General features: G+C 52.8%; 1 protein-coding gene across 2 annotated transcripts in view; it reads right to left on the reverse strand.

Moving 5' to 3' along the window:
- Positions 1-15,512, reverse strand: part of Zcchc24 (zinc finger CCHC-type containing 24) — a 51,630-nt gene that overhangs the window by 9,133 nt on the left and 26,985 nt on the right. The window lies entirely within an intron of this gene.

Genomic DNA, 15,512 nt, shown 5'->3' on the forward strand with positions numbered 1-15,512 from the left:
CTCACTTTGTAGACCAGGCTGGCCTCGAACTCAGAAATCCGCCTGCCTCTGCCTCCCGAGTGCTGGGATTAAAGGCGTGCGCCACCACGCCCGGCTTTATTATTATTATACATAAGTACACTATAGCTGTCTTCAGACGCACCAGAAGAGGGTTACAGATAGTTGTGAGCCACCATGGTTGCTGGGATTTGAACTCAGGACCTTTGGAAGAGCAGTCAGTGCTCTTACCTGCTGAGCCATCTTGCCAGTCCCTCATGCTAGTTTTGATCTTGCCACTGTATCCCCTAGTTCCAGCCCCAGAGCAGGCATCTTGAAATGCACCTTTTGTCTATGAGGGGAGACTATAGTATCACTAATCTAAAAGGTATGAGATCCTCTCAGAGCAGGTTTGACAGGCATCCTTCATAACGAGCAAGAGGCATCTTCGCATGTATTTAAGAATGATTTGCTAGTGTACGCACATGCACAAAATAAATAAATAAGTCTTAAAAACAAAAGAATGGCTTGCTCCTATTCCTCAGAGTATTTTCTGTGCAGGTTTTAAAATATTTTCTATGCACATGCATGCAGGTGCCTGCTGCAGTCAGAAGAAGGCATCAGATCACCTGGCACTGGAGTTACAGGCAGCTGAGAGCCATTCAATATCGGTACTTGGTACTGTACTCTGGTCCTCTGAAACAGCTGCAGAAGGGCTTACCACTGAGCCATCTTTTCAACCCTACCCTTTTTCTTGTTGACTTGCAACTGCATTTTATATATGAAAGGACCTAGTACTCTCCTGAACAGCTTGATGTCTTTGTTGAAACATGATCCAAATAATGCAGGCCTCACTCATTGAAAATGGTCACTTCAATGGTTTTTAGTATATTCAAAGTTGTGCACGGTCTGATTTTAGGATACATTTGTCACCCTCTAAAAGTCACTCTGTGCTCCTTCATGCCTGCTTCCTGTTCTACTTCTCTGTGCATATGATCTACTTCCTGTCTCTGTAGATCTCCCTAGCTTACACTCATCCTTTTGTCTGGCTTCTTCCACTTCATGTAATGTTGTTGGGGCTCGACCACACTGAAACATGTGTCCATACTTCACCCTCTCTTGCTGCCAAGGAATACCCACTGTATGCCAATGACGTGACACAGGGCACTCTGGGCTGCTTCTCTGTCAGAGTTGTTATAAATGAAGTGATGTGAGCCTGCACATGCATACAGAGGATGGTTTTTTAAAGTTGGATTTCTTACCACAGGATTTAAAACTGGGAGACAACCCAGAACTGTGGGCCGTCACCAACGGTGGGTTTTCACTAGCTGAGGCGGAAGAGTGGCTGACCACTAGAGCCAGTGTTCACTCTTTTCAAGTCACCTCTTCTTGCCACAGCTCCCTCCACACACCTGCCCTGCTTAGCTCTTGTGGGCTTTGAGTTTGAGAGGCCTGGACAAAGCTCTGTGTGTCATCATCAAGTGTGGTATCGAGCCTGGCAGTGGCAGAATTGTCCGGCAACGTGTTAAAGAGGAAGAATCTTAAGACTCACATTCAATTCAGTGAATCAGAACCTGCCCCCCCCATTCTGTGTGTGTGTGTGTTGTATATGCATAGCTGTACCCATGCATGTACAAGCTAGAGGCCAAACACAAGTCTTTCTCAATTGCTCTCCACGTATTATTTTTTGTAAAAACAGTTCCCCACTGAACCTGGAACTTACCACGTTGGCTTGGTTGGCCATCCAGCAAGCTCCAGGAATCCTCCTGTCTTATCTCCCCTGTGCTGGGATTAAAGGCAGGTGCCACCCCTGCCAGCTCTTTCTGTGGTTATCAGAGATTAAACTCAGATCCACACGCTGTGCAGCTAGCACTTTACCCATCGAGCCATCCCCCTAGCCCAGAACCTGCATTCTGACAACCTCTACCAGGTTCAGAGAGCTTGGGCTGTGATGATCGTTGCCATGGTAACTCCCGGAGTGACTGCCCACTTAGGAAATGGTATAGAGGTCAAAGGCAGACTCTGAGCTGGGAGGTGGTGGCACACACCTTTAATTCTAGGACTCCGGGTGGAGGTAGAAGCAGATAGATCTCTGAGTTTGAGGCCAACCTGGTCTACAGAGTGAGTTCCAGGACAGCGAGGGCTACACAGAGAAACCCTGTCTCAGATAAAGCAGACTCTGATCCACATCCTAGTTCTGTGATCTTGGACAAGGTGAGAGGAGGGCTCCGTGGGTAAAGGCCTTTGCTGCCAATTCTGATTGACTTGAGGTCAATCCTCAGGACCCACATGGTGGAGAGAACCAACTTCCACAAGTTGTCCTTTGACCCCCATATGCATGCTGTGGTATGCATGTATACACACAGAGAGGGGGGGAGGGGGAGGGGGAGAGAGGGAGAGGGAGAGGGAGAGGGAGAGAGAGAGAGAGAGAGAGAGAGAGAGAGAGTTAACTAATATCTGCAATAAAACCTTTTAAAAGAGTGTTCTGAGTATTAAAGGAGATGATACAGATAAGCCCCAAGAGCAGCATGTGGTACACAAGGTAAAATAGGGTTATTGGCACTACTATTTACTAACCTGAAGTAGTATCAGTCCATAAGATAATCCTTTCTATTACTTATGAGTGGTCAGTGGTTTGTTTGTTTTGTTTTTGTTTTTCCCCAGAAGTCATGCGCACCACTAGGTGGTATCTGACTAGAGTTCAGACAGAATAACAAAAGGGAGATTGGTGTGAAAAATCAAAACTTGGAAAGTAAGCACAACACAGTGCTGATTTTTGGGCCACCTGCTTGATGTCACTGTGACTTCATGTTCACTATGAGCCCTGGGAAGACCCAAGAGGGAGCCATGTTGTGAGAGATGCACCCCATTAGAGTCTGAGGTGTGCTATGCACTTTGGACAAGAGGGCGCCTCTGAGGCTGAGCTCTTTAGCTATCTGGTTTGCAGGTTTTCTGAGTCCTTCTGAGGCCACTTTCTCCACCAGCACCCAGCACCCAGTACCCTGGCTCTGAGCTGCCTGTATCCACAGCCCACTTGCTTCTGTCATCCACAAACAAGGCACCGTGTGCCTGTGCTCTCCTGCGTCCGTTTCCAAAGGTGTCTGCCAACGCTGTTGAGGGATTGATGGGGCTGGGGAAGTGGCTTCATTGATAAAATGTCTGCCCTGTAAGCGTGCAGACATGAGTCTGACCAGGAACCCACGTAAGTTAGTCTGGTGTGGTTAGGCAGAGCCCTGGAAGCTCTTATTCTTTGGTGTACTTGGTGAAGCTCCAGTGGAATTAAAAACCCGTCTCAAAAGAAAGACAGATAGCACTTGGGTTGTCCTCTGACTTCCATATTCACATGCACACCACATATGCATGCATGCAGTTATACATACATATGTGCAAGCACACACACACATACACACACACACACACCTACAAATAAGTAGGTGTCTCACCACAGGTAGCTTTGAGATTTTCCTTAGCTGGTGGAGGAAGAGGGCCTGTCCCCAGCAGGCTGGCTCTGGCATCTGGTTCTGCATAATCTAGTCTTGCTCAGAGAGCCCTCAAGACCTGGGGCTTACCTACCATATCTAGGCCAAAGGGCAGAAATGGGTATCAATTCATCCTAGCACATCTGAGCAAGACACGGCATCCTAGTCAGGATTTGGAATAAACTGTGAACTTTGGTCTCAGGATATCTGATTCAGAGTTAGAAGCACCACAAAGGTAACAAGGTGTAGATTGTAACCAAAGAGAGAAACAGGCAGATGGATGGGAAATGAAAGAAACTGAGCCACAGCTCAAAGGTTTAACACGGTCCTTGTGGAGCCGTCAGACAGGTACCCAGGGCTGGGATGCCTGGCTTCCGATAGGCCCAGATGTGCCATCATACCAATGCCACACTGACGGGCCGGATGCTAACAGCTCCCTGATGCCTCTGTCCCATAGGACAAGCTCAGATCCAGGACTCCAGGGTCAGATTCCTAAATCACAAGCCGGCTCGACCTGTTGCTACCTGGTCACCTACAAGTCCTTTGGTATCTGTGCCTGTTTCTGCATCTGGGCACCAGATGCTGATCAAGGGCCCGAGCTGCAGACCTGATACCCTTGCAGGTGCTTAGCTCAGACCAGGCACATGCAACACACTCTTGCTCAGTGACCATTGGTGTTTAAGGCATGCAGAGGGAGGGGCTGAGGCCTGGGCAAAAGCCAAAGAATATTTTAGAAATGAGATGACAGGCTGGCAGCCGGTGTAGTTCTCTATCCCAAGGATTGTACATAGGGAGACTAGCGAGCCATCGAAGAAAGGGGAGTGAGATGTCTTCATCTTCTGGAATATTCTTCCATAAGGACCCTCAAAAACTCAAAAAGAAGGCTGCAGAAGCTTGGACACATGCCAACAGAGGACAAGGAAGGAGCGAGGAGACCAAGCATTTGTGGGACACTGCCTGGGTCCTGGGCTTTGGTCTCAGGGTTCACAGCCTGTCAAGCCTCTCACTACAGAAAACTATAGGACTGCTGATGAAACTGAAGATTCGGGGTAAGGGCAGGAGGCCCAAGAACATCCACATACTGAAAGCAAGGCTCAGGAGGCTCTTCCTCCTGCCGTGGCTTGGCAGAGATATCATGGTGTGTGTGTGTGCAAAGCAAGCAGGTATTCCTGTGCCCTCCTGCACGGCAGAGGTGGCGTACAGGGCAAGTTTCAGAAGCAGTGGAGAGAGGGACACAGGCCAGCAGGCGGGCAGCTTCAAGGAGCCACTTCCTGGAAGGCTCTGTCCTGACATTGTTTATACTGACCAGTGAGGGCAGGGCCCAGAGCCCAGAGAGAAGGCGGTTTAACAGATTGCCTCCCCTGGTCTCCTCCCTGCAGAGGCCTGGACTCTTCTCATAAACGTCAACAGACAGCTCTGCAGGGGTTACCACTTAGCCAAGCAGGCTGCCAGGCCCCAGCAGGTTTTTCTGACCGTGGCTGCCTACTCCCTTTATCCCACCCACACCGGGGAATACATCTGCCAAGAGCTCAGGCATGGCTCCGTGGTCCCAGAAGCTACCCCACCCCCACCCCGGTATCACAAACGGATCCTAGGTACCATAGAAGCCAGGAGATTTGACAGATAGCCCAGGAGGGATGCAGGACAGAGCTGGGGAAGGAAGGACTTTCCAGCCTTAAGACTGTGTCTGGAACAGTAGCAGAAAGGCAGCCCGAGAGGCAGGAGGCCACACTGGTGTGGGATGGGCAGAGCTGGAAAGGAAGAGAGAGGAGGGGAAGGAGCTTCCACCTCGGCATATTCACCCATCAGAATGAGGTTGTCTTAGCCTTCCATCAGAAGGACTGGGAGGTAGTGAGTCCCCCCATCCCTAAGACAATGCAAGCAGAGCTGGGAAAACAACCATCAGGAAGCTTGCCAAGGGGACCTTTGCCCTGGTCAGGAAGTCGAGCCTGGTAACTCTGAGGGCTAGTGAAGGCCCCTGAGGCAGATTATGAAGAGAAAGCCACTGTCAGATGCTGACGGGAGCAGAGGCTGGTCAGGTGTCTCCTGATCCATTACTAATAGTCATCTTAAAAAAAAAAATGGCCTTAAGGAAATGATCAGAGATACAGACCCAAAGCATTTGCAATGATCTCACTGCCACATGATTTGGGGCAATGAAGACCTGGGAATGGGACAATCCCCAGTGTACTTTTTAAAGTTATAGTGAGTATTGCTAGATATTTGGGAAAGTGCTTGAGGGAAGGGAGAGTAAGGGATGGCACACTGTGAAGAGGGAAAACACATGAGAAACAGACCAAGGGAACACACTAGGCTTCAGAATCTGCCTGCAGGGCATGGGTCTGCAGATGCATTCGTTTCTGCTCAGACTCTGCCCTAATGAATGCATGCTCTCCGCACCAGGCAAGCACAACTTGAAGGAAAGCAATGGCGATTACCCGCCCTGCCCACCAGGGGGCGCCTGGAAGGCAGTGGGACCCCTTTGGAATCAAAGGTGACTTCTTTCACATTAGTCCCTCCCGTGATCCCTGCAGGTGTGGACAGTGGAGAGAGCCCTGGGCCACTCTGGCTGCTGGTTCTGTTGGACCATGATCTGCAGAGCTACGTCATCCAGGCAGGAAGTCATCCTTGTCTGAGACTCCTATCTGAAGTCCCTACAGAGTGAGTCATTCTTGAGTAAGCTTGGTCCCCTCACGGTTCCTTCTTCAGAGATGTCAGCCATAATAGCCACTGGTGCCTCGGGTGGAGCGTGACAAAGATGCTGTTCGCAGGAACAGGCAGCAGAGTGGGATGCCTATTCTGAATTTGGGCTGGATACTTTTCTGAATACTAGCCGAGGGCCTCACTTCCAGCTGCCTAGGGTTGATGAATCCAGGCTTGGAGATGGGCTCAGTGTCTGAACGCTACGCCGACCAAATGGCTGGATCTAGCTGTCTGCCAGGACTTTCTGAACTTCTGTGGGATGTGCCAGAACAGCACAGAGAACCCATCATGCACGGGTGGTGAGAAACAGGAAGTGGCTACCACTGTCACAGGTCTCTCTGGGCCTCAGTTTCCCTGTTTCCTGAATAGCGTAGGTAGACTCTGGGCAGGGTCACTCACCTCCCTGGACGTCCATCATTTCAGCCTCATGCAGACCCTTGGATATCATCCTCATGAAACCCCGAGTTGGCTCCATGCACCCAGATGAGACACTCTGGCCAGAGCCAGAGGGACAGGGAGAGGAAATTAAGAACAGATGGGCTTCCAGCCAGCCCCGGCCTGCACTGTCTGTGTGCTCTCATGCAGATTGGCTGCTGAGGTGGCCCTGGCCTTGGGGGTACCAGCCATGGGTCTTGGGATCCGACATGGACTTCCTATGGTCAAGCTAAAGAGGCAAGAGGACTGACCACAAACTCACCCAGCTGGGGTTCTGTAAGGCTCGATGGCTCTCCCTGGAGGCCAGGACTTGTAACTGTGAGCCCTTCCTCTTTCGCTCACTCCTGCTTCTCCTGAGCCCTTCAGTTCCAAATAAAGGAGCGTTGGGAAACAGATGTGATGTTAGGCTCTTTCAGGCCCTTCTCAGAGCCTGTTTCTTTGTCTGCCCAGTGAGAGGGATGGGGCTCTGGAAGAGACCCTAACCGTCAGTGAGCATTACCACGAACCAGTAATTCCTAGCTTGCCCCTCCACCGGCCCCTTCCTGCTGCCAGAAAGCAAATAGTTGTCATGGGCCGCCCAGGCACCTGCACAGGGCCCCGCTCCTGAGAAACCAAGACTTGAACCCTACTCACGGACTCCAGTGTGACCCTTTCCACTCAGTGCCTGGCCTTTCCCCGAAATGGCTAAGAAAACAAGAGAACAATCATGCCCCCAGTAACACAACCCTCTGACCTGTGACCCTAGGCTGACATATCAACATTCGTTCGACTAACATGCATTGTACACGTACTCTGACTGGACTTTGTGGAAAATTCCAGGAACACGGAGATAAACAAGATGGGGCCTGTTACGCCTTTACAGAGCACACAGTCTGGGGTCTTCTAACGAAGACCCTTTCTGGGCTCATGGCCCACACCTGGCCACAGCCCCCAAGGTGAAGCCCAAAGATTCATGTCTGTGGGACAGCTGAGCTGTCTGTAGGCAGAGGCCACCCTGGCTTCCTAGGTGATGATCTCTAGCTGGTGCAACACCTCCTTCAAAATCAGCCTTTGATCTTGACCTCAGAGAAAGAAATGGAGGCTTAGGGCAGAGTAAAGAGCCATCCATCTTCACAGGGTCATGTCAGGTCAAGTCTCCCCCCAGTGCTCAGACCTGTACTTTTCCCTCCTTCATACCTCAGGACCCTGTTGTCCCCTAACTCATATGTCTGCACAACACACCCGGCAGGCAGGAGGCCCCTGCCATGGCAGCCCGCTCCCGGCAACCCTAGGGGAAGCAGGCTGTGGAGGGACAGGTGGGCTGGGGACATGCAGCCAGCCTGCAGGATGCTGGGACAGAGGCCACTGAGAGAAGCCAGGCTGGCTTCCTCTGAGCCTCAAGGGCCTCCTTGTCTGAGTTCAATGACTGTCCATGTCGCATTGCCAGCCCCCTCCCTTTTCTGGGTTCCTGCCACAGCCCCACATGGGCCCAGAAGGCCCAGCCCCCGGGCACCCCCTCCCACGCCACAAAAATGCCATCCCTAACCCACAACACTGGGGTCTGTAAGAGTCCAGGGAACAATGGAAGCTTTCACAGTGACAGGAAAAGGCCTCAGGAAAACCCTGGGGAGGGGGTTGCCGGGTGAGATAGAGAGGAGAAGACGGAGAGGAGGGGGAGAGCTGGGAGAAGCCAGGGAGAAAGGACATGCCTCTGCAGCATGACAAGAAAGGGTGCAACAATGGGTGACATCAACCAAGAGGACACACATTGGAAATAATGAACCCCACGAGACAGCCCACAAGGCTCCCCAGGACCCAGAGGTTCAGAGAACGCCACCCCCACCCCAGCGCACATGCCTTTAGGCTGTGTCATGAACCATAGAAGCAGAGCTCGCTCTCCAAATCCCACACCAGGCTGTTGGAAGTAATCTTGGGCAAAACTCTTTGGAAAGCCAGGACTTCCAACCATGTGCACAGCCACTCCCTGGCTATCTGCTTCCTGCCTCTGGCTTCCCTCCACCGGCCGCAGGGATGGGATTGGGGCTGAGGGCAGGGAGGGGAAGAGGGGCCTTTGTGGAGGGGTGGAATGGCAGGCATTGCAAAAGATTCGTGCTTCCTCCCTGCCGCTACTTCAGACTTGGGCTGCAGTAGTGCCCAAGGAGGGAGGGGTGGAGGGAAGATTTGCAGCCACCCTGTAGCTTGCTGGTAACTGTCGGCCACTTCTCATGAGAGTCCAGAACCCTGTGTACACGTGTGTTTTGTGTATACATCCAGCAGGTGCCTCTCTCCTGCAGCAGGTATGACCCCAATTCAGCTAACCAGTCCTCCAACAAGTACTTCAGTGGCCACTCTAGACTTGAGGTGCCCAGTACTGCAGGACAGAGATGGCACATACATACATGACAATTAGGCCCCTTTCCATCTGGTCCCAGCTGCCCTAACTGTAGCCCTTATTAACTCTCTCTGTAAAACTCAGACTCAAAATTTAAAAACAAAACTCAACTTCTTGCCAATAGCAGTACTCACAGCCCTGCCCTGCTCCTTTGGTACCCTGGAGCGCTAACGCTTTTCCGACATCTTTCAAGGGCAAAGCTCAAAGGCCGCTCCTCCCAGTCTCCCTGGGGTTCATTGGTCTCCAAGTACTCTGACTCCGTTGTCCCATGTTAGTGGCTAGCTGAGAACCTTCTTCTTTTAGAGAAGGCAGGACTTCCAGGGGCTGTGTGGTCTGGGTCATGTCCTTCCCTAGACCCATCTCCAGTGTGCCAAACTCAGAGTTCATCTCAGTGTTTAAAGACATTTTGCAAACTTTCCCGGCTTACCATACTGTGAGTGTGAGTGTGTGTGTGTGTGTGTGTGTGTGTGTGTGTGTGTGTGTGCACATGTGTGTCCATGCAAGGGCCTTCCTGCTTCTCCTAGGAGTGGCTAGAGAGGCCTTGGGCATGAGATTTCCAGCAGAGGTATAAAGAGTACAGGTCTCTCAGACAGGAGACCTGGAAAGAGGCTAGGTCTGCCCTGGGCAGGGTACTGCCCACCCCTAAGATGGCTCTCTTGGCTGTGCAGTTGACTGTGTATCCCATGAGCTCTTTTCTGGAAGAGCTTGCCCACCCGGCTGGAGGAAGGCCCTGCCCAGTTCTAGGGATGGCAGGTGACTGTGTAAGAGGTGGGAAGGCTACAGGCTGCAGTGAGACTCTGGGCGTGAGGGCCACAGCTATGGGAGGAGGGAACAGTGAGCTCAGCTCAAAATAGCAGTGGGGGAAGAGTGTGGGGTGGCCAAGTGCCAAAAAAGAGATCCGCTCCACCCTGGATGGGGGATGCTGAAGTCAGCTGTTTGGGGCAACTCTGGCAGGAGCTTGAAGCTGGGCCTTCCTCAGCTGCCTGCTGCTGGCTTGCCTTTCCACCCTTAGTTCTAGACTCTCGTCAATGCCCTCCTCCTCGCCTGGACAGCTGACAGAAGCAAGCTTTCAGCTGCATACCTATGAGCGCGGAGTTCTGAGCCCACAGGAGACCCAAGAGCCATAGGCGCTGATTATACCCAGGCCAGCTGAGGCTGGCTACACAGAGAGCTGTGACCTCATTGAAACTACTCCCAGATATGGAAACAAAGGTCCGGAGAACTTAAGTCAGCTGTCTCAGGTCCTTAAGTAAAGGAGAGGCTGGGCTTGAACCCTGGACCTCTGACTACTGTCTGATTCTGTCACCGGGGTATGAGGTCCAGTTGTGGTGGTCCAAGTGAGCAGGGTGGGAGTTAAGAGGCCTGAGGTCAGTTCTAGCCTCTGTAGCTCTCCCAACAATTCCTGACCTTCAGCTGGTGTTGGAAAGAAGTGGGTGTGAGGTGCCACTTTGGGGGTAGAACACCTGAGTGTCCCACCTCTTGAGAGAGAGTGCCCTGCAGGTGACGAGCCTCATGCCAGTCTCCTGCCCAGGAGGCCACAGCAGGAAGCAAGGCCAGAAGTCCCCATATGCATCCTGTGTCTGTATCGAAGGGCTGGACCATGGCTGCAGAACTCACTCTTCCCCGCTGTCCTCCAGAGCAACATGCCTGCTCTGCAGGCCAAAGGATGGAACACTCCCCAGCTGCCTGCTCTGCGTGATGCTTCTCCCCAAGAGCTGGACCATAAACTCCTATAGATGAGGATTCATGGCACAGAGAGAATGGCAGTTCACTCAAGGCCACACAGCCAGGAAATAGTAGAGCTGGGGTCCAAGCCCAAGGTGGACTTCGCCCATTGAATTGAGTGCTTCCTGCAGTCTCACTTCCAGCCGGTCTCCTTGCCTTGTCTATGGGCAGCCTCACCCACAGGAATCCAGAGGAGGAAGAAAGGAAGCCATGACAGAAGTCAGTCAGGTCAGGGCTGGTTAGTGACTGGACACTCTTGCCCTCAGTGCCCACCTCAGTCCTACAGCCTGGCGTATTGTGTCAAGTTAGTCACATCTAAAGGAAGCCACACTTTCTTCTAGATGCTTCCCCGACAACCTTCTGTGCCAGAGTCCTCTGGTGTCTCACATCTTACAGAGCTTCCCACTCAGATCCAGAATTCACTGTGGGCTGCTGAGTGATGGGGGTGCACACACTCTTGCACACAGCTCCTTTGCGGTGCTGGGAACAGTGGCCCCAGCCAGGCACAGACCTGCCCTCACATGGTGTCTGTCCCGAAGACCTGTAACTTTGGAGCTGGAGTCTCCCTGGGGCATGGCCACCCTGCCACACACTGAGGTGAGTGTGTGGTTAAAACCCTTCCCCTCACCTCAAGCAGAATCTCTTGTCTCCCCAAGGCCACACATCTTTGAAGTCAGCTCTCAACTTTCTGACCCCAGGGACTCAGGATCTGGAGGGTTTATTATTATTCATGCCTGAGCCACACTGAGGAGATGGCACAGTAACAGTGCAGGCCCCAACCCTGGAGTCCCTGAATCTTCATCTTCAATTCATCCCCAGGGGGATGGGGGTGGGGGGGAATGCTACCCTTGGTACCCATTTTATAGCCCAGAAAATAAGGCTCAGAGAAGACAAGCAACCTCCTTGCGCCACACAGGAAATTAAGAGTGAGAGACAGGAATGCAGCCTGGGTTCCTGGGCCCAGGAGCTGGGCAGGTTGCAGGCTTGAAGGTGTCGGCCTGAGGCTGGCTGGCTGGTCCAGCAACGTAGTACAGTACTGGCAGGGGTGGCAGGGATGGCTTGTCAGGGAAGGAGGGCTGGCTGCTTGGCCCAGCCCCAAACCTGTGAGTCCACAGCATCTGGAAACCATCACAGGAACAATGATCGCACTGCAGACCTGGCCGCTTGGCTCTGCTCTGCAGCGGTCTGTTCGGAAAGCAGAGGAATGGGACAGCCATACCTCCTGCTCCCACCTCCCCACCAGTGTTTGCCTTGGCACCGGCATCTGTGGCTCCCAATGGGCCCAGCTGTCGGGAGCCGTCACATCAGCCCCGAGCTGTGGACATGGCCGCTGATGGCCGGAGCGGGTGCTCCAGAGCCTGGATGGAAGCCAGGCGACCCCAGCTCAACTCTTTGCCCTGCCTGCAAGATCAATGGCTTGTGACTTAGCTTCCCTGGGCCTCAGCTTCTCTGCGGGGTCTGTCGAAGCTGGCCTGGCTGCTTCCTGTGTGGTGACATGTGTCTGACTACCAAATTGTCCCCAGGTCCCCTGCTTGTCTTTGGTAGGTTGGTGGTGGGCAAGGGAGCACCTGGAAAGTGCTAGGCTGCAGTCAGTCAGTGTCTGGGTCTGTGTTCCTGCCTGCCCCACAGATTCATATCTCAACCAGAATGTGCTAGGCGGCAACATATCTGAGGCTCTGGAATAGGACACACCCCAACCTGGTGAACTTTCAGCCAGTGGACAAGGACACACAGCAAGTATCTTATTGGAATAATTCTGAGCGCTGGGAAGGAACAGGGTGCTGGAATGGAGCTGAACAGGGTTCTGACTCTACAGTCAGAAGCCACACTGTAGGGTGTCTAGGGCAATGCAGACCCTTCCTAGATCTGATACTTTGTGATTCAATCTGCTTAAAGGTGACTTCCTGACCCCCACACACTCACCACCATGGTCTGTGGTCCAGGGCTCGGTTTTCCTATCTGTCAGCAAGTGGGAGTGGGGTGGGTGGGGTCAGGAAGGTCAATCTGCACTGGGGTCTTTTGCTCAGGTGCTTTCCCCCAGGGATCTGCCTAGGATTTGCAGCTGCCCCTGAACTTGGAAGGCAAATACAGCAGAATGCCAATGAAGATCTTTCTGGAAAAAATGTCCCACCTATAGATAGCACTCAGGATTAAGAAGCAAATGGTTTGAGTGATGGGTGGCCCCGACCATGGCTTCTTTCTTCCTCTTCCTCTTCTTCCTCCTCCTCCTCTTCTTCCTTATCCTCCTCTTCTTCCTTTCTCCTCTTCCTCTTCCTCCTCTCTCTCCTCCTCCTCCTCTTCTTCCTTCTCTTTTTCTATCTCTTCCTCTTCCTCCTCTTTTTTTCCTCCTCCCCCTCCTCCTCTTCCTCCTCCTCTTCCTCCTCCTCTTCCTGGCCTCATACCAGCTAGCTCTTCTGATGCCTCATGGATGCTGTGCCTTCAAAGCATGACCCTGGCTACATACCTACCTTAGAACCATGACTTTTCCTCCTGGAAGCCCTCCTTCTCAGCTCTCAGGGTGCACACCCCTTCTGCTATGGGCTCCTCCAGCGCTTGCACCTGTGCCTCTCTGTAGGCAATATGCCTAGGATTCTGTACTTGTCCCCCTTCAGGGACAGCATGAGTCCAGTGCAAAGCAGCCAGTGCCAGAGCAAACTGGCCACAGGCATCTGCCATCCCCTAAGCTGAGAAGCCAGAGGAGAGAGGGCTGGGGGCAGGGTGGCACAGAAGGGGGCAGTAGCGGCCTGGCAACTTCCTGGACAAGCATGCTGGCCAATGTTCCTAGTTCTCAGCGTGGCTATTGTCCCTGCTGGCCCAGAGAGCTGGCTCAATGGGGCCTCTGTCCCTTTCCCAAGCAGGCTGTCCTGGCTGGCTTGGTGGCATCCCACCAGGCAGCTGGGAGGCGAGCTCCAACACTTCCTGTCCCCACTGCACATGTTGGGGTGAGGGGGAAGGGGGACTCTCAGACAAGCATCCATCTGTGTTCCCTAGAGAAGAGTTGCCCAGCTTGAGGCAGGGGGATGGAAAGAAGGGACAGTGGCACTGGGAACATTCTTAAAATTGGAGGCCTCAGCCCATCCCAAGCAGCCTGAGTGCCCTCTGAGCTGGAGCCCTTAGGCTAAGAACTTCATTGCCTGGATGTCCTTGGGGCCTTTGCTCTTCCCTCTACCAGGAAGGATCTTGCCCTAGGACACCAAACACCTTCTCTCTGATTCTTTTGTCTCTAATCAAGTTGTCACCTCCTCAGAGAGGTGGTCCCTGATGGCCCTGTTTGAGCTATGACTTATATCATAGTGTCTTTATTTCTCTGCTGTCACCTCCGCAGGGATGTGAAGACAAGCTCTTTCCTTGTCTTCCTTGTTCACTGTGGTCCATGCGACGCACACAGTAGGAGCTTAATAAATACACAGCGGATGAACAGAGAAGAGAAACCAGTTGAGCATTAACTTGCCCATCACAGGGCACGCTGGGGAAGAACAGGGGTGATTAGGAGGGGTCAGGGAGCATGAGGGATGCCAGACGCAGTCACAGTGAAGAGGGTTCACTGAAGTCGGAGCAGAGCTGGGCGCAGAAAGCATGAGAGTGAAGGCCTTGGAGGGATAGAGGCTAGGTCTCAGGGGCCCTAGGACTCCATCACAAGGCCAGATTTTAGCCCAGGAGCCACGGGAGGCCACAGTTTAGGATCGGTATGGACAGGTCCTTGTGGCCTTCTGAAATCTCTCTGGCCACATCTGGCAGATGGATGGTGGCAGGGAGAGACTGTGAGGCCCAGGAAGTCTGAAGCCACACTCTGCAGGCAAGCTTCTCTGAGCCAGTGATGTGGGTGGAGCCTGGACACAGCCATGGCTGTGTCCATCCAATAGAGATGGGTGGAGGAGATCTGGTCAAGTCCAGAGCATGACACAGCACATGGGACAGTCACATGATGACATGAAGCCAACAGAGGTGAGCTCCAGGTAAAGGGCTCATCCCAAAGCTGGTCTGGGGGCAGGGCAGGGCATTCTGGTGCTATTCTATAATTACACAGATACAGGCAGATTCTGTCCCCAGCAGGTGAGCTGGAGGGGCACGTGGAGCACCCTAAGGCCTAAAAAGCAAGAATCCTGGGACCCGGGATACCACCTATGGATGGGGAGCAGATAGGGGGCTGGTGCTTCAGCTCTGTCCATGTAGGCCTAGACCCACGTGCAAGCCAGGCCGGGCAGCACAGAGCATAGGAAATAAAGCATGAGAAGTGTGTCCCTCACACCTTAGGATGACCTGGGTCTTCCTGCCAAATGACAGTGACTGAGAGTGCTCGAGAGACTGGAGAAGAAAGACTGGAGAGAGAGATGGCTCAGTGGTTAAGAGCACTGACTGCTCTTGCAGAGGTCCTGAGTTCAATTCCCAGGAACCACATGGGGTTTCTCACAACCATCTGTGATGGGATCTGATGCCATCTTCTGGCATGCAGGTGTACATGCAGATAGAGCACTCATGCATAAAATAAAGAAATCTTTAAAAAAAAAAAAAGGCAGCATCTGAAGCCGACTGCAGGTGGAGCTTCCCCTGACCTCAGCTCCTGCAGGGAGAGGCACACAGCACAGCCCTGGCCCTGGTGTAATACACATAGGCCCGGCATGAAGGGCACCACCCCCCACGCAATGCCCTGCCTCAGGAGCTCTGCACACACGCACATCTCCACAGCCAAGGTGGGCTGGAGGTGGGTGCGTAGCCACAGTAGCTCTGGGTTTCTATAAAAATGACGAGAAAGAAAAAGAAAGGAAGGAAGGAAGGAAGGGAGGGAAGGAAAGGAAAGGAAGGGAAGGGAAGGGAAGGGAAGG

The sequence above is a fragment of the Mus caroli genome, chromosome 14 (genome assembly GCF_900094665.2).
Source record: "Mus caroli chromosome 14, CAROLI_EIJ_v1.1, whole genome shotgun sequence".
Classification (NCBI taxonomy): domain Eukaryota; kingdom Metazoa; phylum Chordata; class Mammalia; order Rodentia; family Muridae; genus Mus; species Mus caroli.